Source organism: Scomber japonicus, chromosome 3, assembly GCF_027409825.1.
Source record: "Scomber japonicus isolate fScoJap1 chromosome 3, fScoJap1.pri, whole genome shotgun sequence".
Taxonomy (NCBI): Eukaryota; Metazoa; Chordata; class Actinopteri; order Scombriformes; family Scombridae; genus Scomber; species Scomber japonicus.
Genome location: NC_070580.1, coordinates 8385470 through 8399183, shown reverse-complemented (window position 1 = coordinate 8399183; position 13714 = coordinate 8385470).

Sequence of the window (13714 nt, the reverse complement as noted above, 5' to 3'; positions counted from 1 at the left end):
TTCTGTTTCTTTATTGACTTGAGTTTTGGATAGTTCCCTCAGACTGTGTTTTCTGTGTGCTGTGCTTCCAGAAACACAACAATGTACAATGAGAACACACTTCAGATGACAAGCACCATAACAAATACCTTCAGTCAAACATATACCACAGTCTTTCCTGTGACTCTTTACTCATGTTTAACGATAAGTCTACACTATCCTTACAGCTTTCTGTGTTTTAATGAAGACAGTTTGTTTATACTGGCTTCTTCACATTTTTGATGTTATTCCAATGCTCTCAAACATCTCTCTTCTTTAACATGATGATGAAAGCAGCTCTATATCAGATTACTTTCATATAAAATAAAGATGATTTTGTGCTTGGAAGTAATACTAGCACATTTCTCTAAATCCTCCTGCTTGTTTGTGAACAGATATGAGAGTTGTCTTTATTATTTAGAGAGGCAACAAGCCAGTTGTTAGAGTCATGAAATGTGGATCCAGTACACGCAAACACTGTCAAACAGGGAAGAAGCAGCTGTTCTGAGCCGATGCCACACAGTGCTGAGCAGCCTTCTCTTATTCTCACTCTGCTTCAGCATGAGGAGAAGTTAATAATCCCTTTATTTTAAAAAGAAAGAAAGAAGAGGAAAAAAAAGAAGAAACTGTAACAGCCGTGGTGCAATAATGAGTCTTTGATGTTCACAACTTCCCCCTGCCCTCATTATCATAGCATTTAGGTTTATGTGTGTGTGTGTGTGTGTGTAGAGGCCCTATACAGTATGAGAGAGAGGGAGAGAGAGAGAGAGAGAGAGATTTTACTGTGGTTGCACTTTCTACATCAGATGTTTTTCAGCTTCTTTTCTTCTTTAAATGCGGTGACTGAAGAATTAACTTGTACGACATGATAGCAGCGGCGTCTAAAGTGCAAAGAGCTCACATAAACACATTTTTTTATACATGGAAGTAAAATTACTCATTAAATATTTACAAGAGCGACTTCCGAGGAGGGAATTTTGCACCACTTGCTCCACATCAATTGTTGCTAAATAATTACTGTGTGTACATATATTCCTGTTTCGGGGTGTTTTGTTGAGGTAGTTTAATGATACACATGTAATGTATGGAGACAACAGTCCACAAGGCATTTAGAATAAACAGCATTTTGTAGTGTGTGTTATGAAAGGAGAAAAGTCTTTTATGAATTTTTAACTTGGAATCAGCAAAGCAATTCTCAGGCCAAAACAGAAGATTCACATTTAATCATAGTGTTGAAAAGTTCCAACTGAGAGAAAATAACATAAAGACTCTCTAGAAGTCAGAAATACAGTACATCCCATATATCTGATATCCAACAGGAATGAAAAGAAGAGCATTTGGAGGTGAAGTTTAGGTGAAGTGATGTTATTATTTCTTGAGGAACAATAGTGTTACCTTACCGCCTGATACCTTTGTACAGAGTTAAACAAGCTATAGCACAAGTTGCCAATACGTTTGATAAGCATAGGTTTCAGTTTTGGTCTCTATGGAGACATGATGGTACCAGACCTGACAGCCTCACTGTGATGATGAGACCTGTAAGTTATGTACAGTCACAACAGTCAGCCAGTGTTTGCCAAGAAGTAGTTCCAGCAGGAAACTCATCCTATAACCCTTATACATGAAAATATATTACAAAAATAAAAAATATATATACATTTGATTGTGCTTGCACAGATTAAATGATAATAATAATAATAATAAAATAGTATGCAGAGTAAAATAAAAATACACTACAATAAAACAACAGCAGATATATTAAAAAAAAGGGCACAGCTGTTTTTTTTAACTGTATAAATGTAGGTTAGCTGTTCCCCACTACTCTCAGCCTTTATGCTAAGCTAGGCTAAACACGCCCACCTTTACATCCCCAAAATGTTAAACTAAATTTTCTATGTATTTATTCATATTTTGCTATAGCCTGACTCACATCCTGTTTTAGCTCGTGTTTTATTTTGAAAGTTATTCTCGCTTTATTTATTTTGTTAGTTTTACTTCCTGTGTTTCCCCTGCCTTAGTTGATTGCCTCATGTGTTTCACCTGTCTTGTTTCACTCACCTGTGTCCTGTTTAGTTATTACCTCATCATGTTTATATAGGTTTTGGTTTTCAGTTCAGTCTTTGTCCCAATCTCTGTTTTCCCTGTTTGCTCTCTGAGTTACTTCCTGTTTTCCCTGTGTGAGTTAGATCCTACTGTGTGTTCTTTGCTGTCCATATGGCCTGAATTATTGTGTTGTTTTCTCTTGAGTTGGCCAATAAAGTCCCTTTTTTTCTTATTTATTAAAATGTATTTATATTATTTTATTTTCATGATAATGCATCCTAATTTAACCAAAATGTGGGCATAAAAATCAAACTCAAATCTAGCAAACCTAACAACATTTTTATCATTATTATTATTAAATGACATGCAGTAAATGAAAAGTTTCTAACTTGCTGGTTTTATGATAATCAATTAAAGCTGATCTCACTCATGACCAAGTCAGGAGAGTTTAACCCACACTGAGGTTTTCTATAAATACACTTACATATGATGACTTATATGAAAGTCACTTTAAAACAAACACACACTAAGACCTTCCTGATGCATTGTGTGCATGGGGGTCACAGGGGGGGGGGGGGGGGTCACATAGTTAATTTGATGATGATGCATTGTATTCACCCTGGAGCAACACTTAGAATAGAGGTGAAAGGATGTGCCTCTAATGTAAAAGCCATACAGTACAGTCGAATATATTTAACCACTATTTTATGCATTACAGTCTACATATCTTTCTGTGACCCCGCTCCATTACAATGGCAATGTCAGAGCTTAAAAAATGCTCTATTGTGTGTCAGTACCTCTAATGGAATTCGCAGCGGGAATAGAAGCGAGCCTCTCTACGGGCATCACCATTTGTTCAGCAATGAATAGAGGAGAGGGAGGGTCAATGACTTAAAGCACAAGGTGGACTTTTAAGAGCTCCAATGACAGGAGAGAGCCTTTTTTCCCCCCAGACAAAGCACTCCAACAGCATTTCATCTAAATCACAGTTATAAATAATACAAGACTCAAATGAACGTCCGAATTGCCTCGAAGATCCCACACTGGGGAAAAAAATATATACAGCTGCATTAAGTAAAGAGGGAGCAATGAACTCCTTTCCTTTGCCATATACATTTCTTCCCATGTTGCTAAAAAAAAAAAAAAAAAAAAAAAAAATGCAGTACGTGCGTATCACAATTGCAAGCGAAACAGTGGATCCAATTATCATTTCACAGTGTGGGAGTGATAGAATGTCCTTATACTGGTGCCTCATGCCAGGTGACTTCCTTCTCAAAGCAAGATGTATTACAATAGCTTTCTTCAATGGACATAAACGCCACTTTACTGGTCGACTCAAATCTACATCAGAAATTATAAGCGGGGGAAATTAAGTCTGTGCATCTGTGTTACAGGAGAGCTGGCAGGCCCTGATTCATGCAGTCAGGTAATGAGAATTCCTGCGTTACAGTGGCAGAGAGTGCTCGGTGCTCTTCTGAAGCACCGATTCATTTTGGAGCGCCTCTGAATTTCCAGTGCCAGCACAGGACCGCGGCTCTTTCAAAGCGCTCGGGCATCTGGGACATTTGAGGGACTGATCTCAACACATCGCACTCGCGCTGCAAATGAATCGGTCCCCCAGGTCTCCAGAGCTGTCAGCAACTCACTTTGTATGAGAGCTTCATTCATCAACACTTTTTTTTTTTCCTCCCTGTGAACAGCAACTTTTGGAAAAAAACGAGGGAAAAATAAAATGCAGCAGAACTTTTTTTTCAGACTTTTCCTTTTTTTGAGGGGGGGGGGGGCGCATGTTGAATATCCATGTGGCATTGAGCATTTGTGGAACTAAATCATAAAGTGGTGCCCGTCAGGCTGCTATTTCTCAGGTGCGATGTAATAACAATGTTCTCCCCTCCAGAGACGACATTTCCTCCTGAAAAATGCATGAAAAACTGAATATGGCGGAATTTATGCCCCATGCAAAATGGACTCGATTTGCATTGATATATATGTTTTTACCAGTATGATCTTTATGGTATAGATGTCTCTCAAGTTTAAGAAGAATGATGCGTTTGGGTGTTTGGGTATTTTACGTGTCAATCATTTTCTAACAATTAGAAATATGAACTTAGTAATTTGGAACTAATTATAGGGAAAATATTAGTTTCACTTAAAAGACGGAACAATTTATATTAAAAAGTAAATATCAATTATTTTTATTGGAAATTGTGTGCTGAATTGTATGCTTACCTGCAGACAAATGCACTTACTGAAAGGCCATGGCTGATTCATGAGCCATGAATTGGAATGAATTAATAGGAAGTGTTTTATTCTTATGTCTGTGAAAACTACCCAAAAAGCAGTTTTTCCAGAAACTTTTTTTCATGCTCAAAGCTATCTAATTTTTATTTTAAATATAAAAATAGTGTCTTATACAATCTTGTACTAGACACTACTCCAAACTAACAAATATCTTCAATTGACATGTTTCTGGTGGAAAAAAACAACTTCTAACTGAGCTCTCTCTCACCTGTTTTTTTCATCTTTGTCCACAATATTCAATCAATACCACCATTCTCTTCGTTTTCTTACATCTTTAACATGGAACACCATGGTCCAGGCTTCAGGTCAGGATAGTAGTACTGTCTACTCCCCTACTGTAGACTTGGTTTAGCTGTTAACAGAGTGAGTGTTTGTATGGAGAGACAGAAGACCACGAGTGCTCAGTTCTGTCGGCTCAGTCCCTAGATGAGCTACCTCACATTGAACTGAAATGGTAGACATTAGGTTGCAAGGTTAAAAAAAAGAAAAAAGAAAGTGGAGTAAAATTGCTTGTCTCCAATACAAATCAACTTTGTAGAATGAGTCAATACTGCTGCACTAAAATCAATAAAAATTACACTCACCCCCCAAAAACACTCAAAAATGTATTTTGCTTATTGTCTGAACACACTGAAAATCAAAGTTTATGGTGTGTACCTACAAGCAGGATTAGTTTAGAGCCAATCCTGGCCCAGTAGGCATGCAAATGTGATGAGGAAACTTCACACATACAGTTAGAATGGACTTTTCAGTATAAAACTTTACTTTGGAGTTAAAATATTTGCATATTAACAGTTTTTTTTTAAAGGAAGAATTAGGATTACATGTCAGCTGTGTCCAAATTCAGGGTTCGAATGCATCACTGTGGCAAGACCAAGTCTGTCCCATTTGGTAGACTCTAAATACAGCAGAGAAACGCAGCATGACTTTGGAGGATACATCCTTTGCAAGATTTTGAATTGATTTAGCAATTTTCACTGTAGGACTGTTAGTATATCACTTTATTAAGTTTTAGAATTTCCAGGCAAATAAGTAACCATCTAGATTCCCAATATGAGGTCAGTTCATCCAGATAACACCAGTAAACGTCTGTCATCATGATCTGTGCAACTCTTCATTTACAGCTGGTTAAACCACCAAGATGAGAGTGAATACATCATTCTTCCACTCGCATATTTCACAAATATAAATTCATTGGAGCACAATCAGCGATGACGCACCAGTTTCATTTAAACTCAAAAGACAACTCCACTGAAATCAACCACCAGATGAAGGTTTCACACATGTCTGCTAGAAGACCGAGATGTGGACAGTTTCTTAAATAGAGGTTGGGCATCCTTCATGGAAGTAATTGATTCTCTGAATATCTCTCTAGTACTTATCTGGGAAACTGGCAAAGTCGTGTTAAGGGGCAGGATCATTTCATACCCCTATGAAAAGAAGAAAGACTCTAAATTGGAAGTTAAATTGGAAGGGAAAATAAAGGATCTTGAAACCACATATGCCACCAACCCCACAAAGAAAGTATGCTGCAAATTAAGACAATATAAACTGGAACCAAACAATCTTATAAACAAAAAAACCCAATTTCTTATCGAGAGGCACAGACACAACAGATTTCAATATAAATCAAGTAAATATCTGGCAAATGCAACCAAACAAAACCAAGAAAAAAACACTGAATCATAAGGACTCAGCAGGGAGGTCTCTCTGCAATATGTATTTAAGAACTTCTTCAAAAAAAATTGTAGAGCAGATCATCACCCAAATAATGATGTAATCCATAAAATCTTTAGTACTATAAACCTACCTCATCTCACAGAAGAACAAGTCAATACAATAGATGAACCCTTATCCCTGGAAGAATTGTATAGTGCACTCAATGGCATGCCAAATAACAAAGCACCTGGACCAGATGGCCTCCCTGCTGAGCTCTACAAACATTTCTGGATGTCCATTTCCCCATTGTCAATAAGAATGATAGCAGACCTCACAGTCACCTCTACAATACCTCCAACTATGAATACAGAAATGATCACCCCACTCTTGAAACCTGACAAAGGTCATCCAGCTAATCATCGTCCACTATCCCTCGTTAATACAGACATGAATATTGAAATTAAGGCTTTAGAATCCAGAATTAAAACAATCATTCCTCATACATCCCCATCAGACAGGTTTTATTAAAGGTACACAGTCATCTCACCAGGATTCTAACGCCTTGATTCTATCACATGATGCAGAAAGAGCATTTTACAGAGTTAATAGGAAATTTTTATTTGTAACCTTACAAACATATGGTTTCAGACAGTCATTTAGAAATTGGATAAGGGCACTATACACCTCACCAATTGACACCATCACAAAGGTAAGGATGTACACTCCCTCTAGCCCCCTTTGCTATATTCATTGAACCTCTAGCAGTTGCAAAATGGCAACATAAAAGGCATTCAGACATCCACCAAAGTGATTCTTTATGCAGATGATGTGTTATTAGTCCTTGAGGACCCTCACTCATCCATGCAAGACTGCTTTATGGGTTATAAAATCTTTCTCAGAACTTTGCAGCTACTCAGGGAATGGCTTAGAATCCGCCATCTTGCCACTTAGTATGGATATAAGGGCATTGGGAGATGCTGCTGGCATCACCTCATCATCTCCAAATATTACATATTTATGGATCTATATATACCCCAACTGTCATCTATTTTACACCACTACTTTGATCTATAGAAGATAACCACTGGACCAACTTTCTTATTTCCATTTCTGGAATAATGAGAACAATTAAAAAGTTTATCCTGCTAACAATCAACTTATATTTTCAGTATTTATTAGTTTTAAATACTACTACTACTACTACTATTGATATGAATCAGATGAAGAGACATGCATTTTTACTTTTCTCATTTATCTATCTTTTATGTTTTATTTTTTGATCTGCTATTCATCCCTTCTTCCCAACCATATCTGATGTTGGGACCACCTCTGGCTCTAACTTGGCTCTGGTGACTGGGGGAGCTTGGGGAGCTTGGGGAGCTAGGGATCTGTTCAGCTGGAGACAAATGCAGAGAGACAATAGACAGGTTTTCTCTGTCTACTCAAGAGATTAGTTGAAAAAATATAAAAACTTTGAACAAATGAATAAAAATAAAATCATTATTGAACACATTGTTTATTTCATTAACAGCACTCTTAACAACTACTCTTAACACGACACACATAAAGTACATAAGAAGTGAAATAACAGGTTGTCTGCAGTCTTAAATTCAATGCTATGAATATTAATCTTTAGAAAATGTGTTAATGCATATTTTGGCTCAACTGAGCAGGGAGTCTCTGGTGGTGGTAGTGCTGGACCTGGATAGGCTGCCACAATAATAAGATTAAAAATTCTGGCTGCATTTCTACTAAGTGTGTCCCGATTGTCGACCGCGGCTGTCAAAGTTGCTAGGCGACAGGAGCAGAGCTACATGACACAAGGGTAAGGGTGGCAACAGCTAGTGACACAACTAGAAATTCTCCATAGACAAGACCGTCTGATTTAACAAGACTTGGTTCTTTATAGTCTAGGAAGGGCAAGTCTTTGTAGGCCCCTGGATTGGGACACAGCTTTTGTTTTAAGGCTTTTAACACGATCATTTAACTTTATTTAGTTTGGTGTAAAAGCCAAATCACACACAAATTATTTCTCCTATTAGAGTATGTCATATGCCATTTAAGGTCAATTAAAGTCAGTACATTTCTCTTAATTTACGTACAAATGTAATCATATACTGTATCATGACAACTATAGCAGTACAACTAGTTATACACAGGTTTTCTTTTTCAATGCTTCAGTCAAACTGCATTTATCACTGTAATTTTTCCGAAATCTCTAGAACTCGACACTTATATATATACACTTCTTCAGACTGGGAGCAGTTTGAACATTCAAGAATTTACATAACATTTATTGTATGACACTTGAGCGCTGACTTCCTTGTGACCCTACTTGAGAGGCAGTTGTGAGGGTAATGATGATTACACAGCAATGTCAACTGTCTGGGCCCAGCACTTGATGATGTGTAATCCAAACTCTCTGGCAACGCCACACTCTCTTTCTGGGGAGGTGATAATTTACTGGAGAGGTGTGGGAAGCCTAGAGCGAGAATATCCTCTCAGTATTTTTGTGGTGGAGGGGCTGTGAGCCTGACGTATCTAGCACAGACAGATGCTGAATGCGGACTCTGCTGGCACCGATTTGGGAATGTAGGCTATGGGGGAACACATGGCGGGTCAAAGGTAGCGGTGGACCCAGGGGAGGCCCGGCAGATGGGCCTATATTAGATATTTTAGATAGCTCTGCTTCTCCCTGGACACCACCCAAGACTGCCGGGTCAGAGAGTGAAGCATTGGCCTCTTCAGATCCAGGTGGCTCTATGTTTGACCTCACTTCACGACTCGTCCTGCACAGCTTTGACAAGCAAAATAAAGAGAAACCTGCTCTTTTTTTCTTGCAGGAAAGCTAGCTGATACTTTTGATTTTGGTCTAATGATGCATTCATTGTTTAACTACAACAAAAGTTACAGGATAATTGTGAATGTTTTAACACAAACACAAGCAGGGAGGAGTCTTAAAGGAGACACGTTTTGCACATTTCCGTGTCTATATTTTTAATGTGAGGCTCTATTGAAATATGTTTGCATGATTTACAGTTCAAAAAAACATTTTTTGATTCTGAGCCTTCATGCTGGTCCATTGTTCAGCCTCTATAACAGGCTGTTGTAGCTCCCGTCTCTTTAAGGCCCCCTTCTGAGGAGCCTACTGTGTTCTTATTAGTCAGTTTCTAGAAGATGTGTCACACCATGAAACAAAATAAAGTTCTGCTACCTTTTCTTGTTCTTTATTCAAAATGTCAACTTCTCAGATATACAAACAACACATGGAAAACACTTAACAACAACCTCATTTGGAACTATGACTATGTTTAGTATAGATATCCAACACCATAACAGTATATACATAGCAGTAAGCCAGTAAAACATGACATGTCCCCTTTAAGTTAAGTTAAGTAACTTGGTAACGTTAGCTAGCTTAAGCTACTCGTTATACCAAACTGACTGTAGCAGAAATCTGAGTCCTGAGTGTATAGAATTGAGGTAGTCTGTTTTACCGCGTATGATTTCAACTTTTCTTTTGTAAGACAAAGACATTGTTATTTCCCTTTCAAAAGTTACACAGTCTCACTTTAAGCCTGCATTGATTAGTATTTTGGCAGTGAATCAATCAGCAAGCAAACACAAAGCAACAGCAAGATTCATTTAGAGGTGTTTATATCCACCTGGCGAGTATAAGTCCAATAATCACTCTTCCTTTTAGCATTTTAAATAACTTGCTGTAGCTGCTAAATGCTCCATATGTTCACCTCGTAGTCACTAACCAGCTACATCTGCTGTTTGGTGCAGGGCAGGTAGCTTACACTTGTTTTTTTGTTTTTTTACTTAGGCTGTTGTTGTGGTCTGGAAACCAAAAGTTAATTCCCTGTGGATGTATTAGAACTTTCCACATGACATTTAGTCATTCCATTATTCATTGCTTTGAAGTCATACTTAACATTTTCACAGGAGTACACATTGTCTTGCTACTCCCTGTTTCTCAGATTGCTCTCCTTAATGCCTTTACAATTAAAAAACACTCTATTAAGCATCAAGTGATGTATTCAGCTGTGCTGATTTAATAAAAGGTGACCTGAGTCATACCTGTTCTCAGTAAATTAAGAAAAGAAGAACACATTCATCACAGTACTTAAAGGATTTATCCATCCTGATATGTGAGAGACAGGCCTACACACATGATACCATAGAGAACACTATCATCACACATATTACATGTAATGACTAGATTAGTGGATAATTACAGAGTCAAAAGTTCAAACCCATAAAGTTCCTCTGCAGTAAATAACCATCTCTGTGAAATGTGAATTGATACACAAGGAGAAAAAAGGGGGTAATCCAGGAATTGCCCCGAGCTTGTATTCAATAACAATGCAATTTCAGAGCTTCTTGTATTATTTATTGAAGTGCTGTTGAGGGCACTGAACAAATTTCCTTTATTGTCCAAATGGCACTTTGCAAATCCTGCTTCACTATACTTGGGTTTGACAATTATTACCCTCAGCACAACATCCTCTGCAGAGGACAAATAGATGTTTTAATATAAGAGTGCAGTAATACATATGTTAATATACTGTATGTGTTGTCAGAACTAGAGGGCACTAGAAGTTTAATTTACAGGCCATCTGGGGGGAGTTTAATGCAGATCGCCGAATTGGGGTATGTGGTGTTTTGCCTCATACATTTGAAACCATCCCCTCCAATAAAGTTTTATTGTATTGCAGCAATGAATTCTGGGGTAAAATGCATGATTTAACAATATTTTACCTCTGCTAGAGTTTATTTTCACAGTAGGGCAAGAACAGGAGGAAAATCCTTTCTTTTGCTAAAACTCAAAATGATGCAGCACGGTGAAACACTGATGTTCTAACAAATAGAACTAATTGTGCAAAAGAGGGTTATTGAACAACAAATCAATCCAGCATCCTCTCCGATGAATGCGGTCAGCAAGCGTATTGTACAGCCAATTTTGTCCTCATCTGATGAATACAGGTTATAAAATGGTCCTTTTTAATTTTAGTAACGTATGTTATCCTGCAAAAACTTTCTGTGGTGTAATCCATCAGACAAAACCTATTTCTGACACACTGCTCGGTATGAGAGGAGGTGTTTCCCCCTGGGTCTCGGTCTTAGCTCAGGGTAAGACTAATGACTCTTCTGGCTTGAGTGGTCTGAGCCTCGTAGCGGCCCTTCCCTCTGGCTCCCAGCTGCAGCCGCGCCGACAGGAAGGCTCCTCTGCTCTGATCCAATCAGGCAAGGACTTGCGTTATCTGCTGCGAGTCCTGCAACCTGCAAGGGCCGCCTCACCGGGGGCCTTCAGCGTGCACAGGCAGGAGCAGGTCTTTTCAAAGAGTCGGTCCACATTTTTCACACCAGTTACTGCGGGATAAGCTCTGAGCCAAGCTCCTAACACGGCACTTTGAAATGTGCCTGCTTTGAGAGGATCAGCCTCGGTGCACTACAGTCAGAGTCATTTGGGCTCTGTTGTGTCTGACCTTCAGCAGGAAGAGAAAGAGGATAAAACATTAAGCCAATAACTAATAAATGAGATTTTACTTTTGCTGACAGGTGATACAAAATAATAAATCTGAATGGATTTGAAGTTTGATTTTTGATCAATAGTGTATAAACAATATGAAGATAACTCAAAATGTTACCTCTTAAACACTGAGAGTAAAGGACAGAAAGTTACACTCAAACACTGAGGTAGTGGCACCGTTTCCACCTGACATTATCATGCTGCTCTGGCTTTATAATTCATGTCTGGCATAAACATTAAAATCCATTTTCTCTTTTCCTCACCAAAAATGTATCATTCACACCATGGCTCTTCCAATCTCTCTCTTCCAATCTCTTCTTCCACCCTGCCAGACCCGACAGCATGTCATTAGTCACTGAGCATACTCTGTAAGCCTTGTTCAAAATTCAGAGAACTTTATTTAAAATTCTAGACAAGATGTCAAAGAGTTTATGACATACCAACTATGTCAAGCTGAGTTAATTGGCTGAGTTATATCATTTTTATATGATGTAATGAGGCATCCTACATTTCATGAACACAATATGATGTCTTACACTATATCCTAACTTAAACCTCCTTAAAAACAACACCAATCAATATTTGTACACTAGTGTATTAACCCACAGAGGAACACCACCCAACTTTTTTAGTTGCCCTTGTTTTTGGTTTACCAGTCTCCCAACTCTGCTGCTGTATTTATACTCCTATCCAGCTGCAGTAGGCATCTGTTTTCAGCAACAACAACAAAATAAAGCTGAAAAGCTCATTTAGCTGAGCTCAACAACACAATGCTGAATGCTAATGTTGTCTGCTGGATGTGCAAAGACACTTGATTGAATCCAATTTTGTAGTAACAACCAAATAAGGTGATAATATGTACAGGGTTGGCTTGAAACAACACCAAAAAAACACCTCATGTGTCACTATGGTATCCAGCCACACATATAGTGTCAGTTTTGTGAGCCCACACATGGAGATATCTGTCTTTGAGATTTTTTTTAGGAAAGTCAGCAGTAACACATCTTTTTAGAAAAGTGTCCCACTATCAGTTAGAACCTGCTGCAAGCCAACAAATCACACATCATCATATTAGTACCTTCGCTCTGGGGTGTATTAACACTTGCAAGCTAGAAAGTAGCTCGCTTGTTAAAAAACATTGTGTGAATAAGCAATAACCTACAATATTTTCTAATATTTTAGGTTAGTAGCAACACTTTTTTGATTTTTTAGGTAGTTTATGTCTCAGCAGCTGCTAAAAACTTCCTGACCAACAGCTTCACTATTACCTGACCCTGATCAAATGCACTTCCTGGTAAGATGTGCTTATGGACATTACAGGATCTGCTTCATGTGGCTTAGAGATCAATTATGACCCTTTTTTCCCCCTTTTTCCTTCTGTGGCCAAATCTATTAACCACCCATGCAGTGGTTTGCACATTGATTTGAAGCATTTCTGTCCCATCCTCTCCCACAGTCACATCACCAAGGATACATTCACATTGAAGCTCGTAGTGATCTGACTGTGTCTGACTTTGTGGCTTAAATCTTAATAGAAATTCACAAAAGATGACATAACACAGCAACAGTGCCAGCAGAGATTATTCTCAGAAATGATGACCTCGTCGACATTGATCCTCTCTACATGAGGAGACGTTAGCAAGCTAACAGGTGACGCTTATCTGACGTTGGAGCAGATTATCTGATTTCATTGTCCAACTGACCGGAATCTCACTGCCACTGTTTTACCTCTGCAGAGCTCACATATCTTAACTTGATCTCAGTCTATAAATCAATTTGAGGCTTTGGGTGTATTTTTGTGCATTGAGAATATTAAAGTAAAGACTAAACTTTACCACAAAGTGACAGAGTGCATTTGATTTTCCAGCCTTATTACAACATGAATGTATTTCTTACTAAGCGTTTGTGCTTTAAATATCTAAATTAGTTGCATATAAAACAAAAAAAGGGGGAAAAAAGGCCATCAGACAAAATGTTACAATAACTGCTTTGTTGTAAAAATCAAATAAAACACTTTCCTCCAAGAAAGATGAAGTTCCATCTCATTGATAAGGTAATGATGTATGCCACGGGTCAGGCAGGGAGAGGCAATAATGATGATAGTCATTTAACATATTTATTGGCGTACACTGGATTACCATCTGCAATTTTATGGTT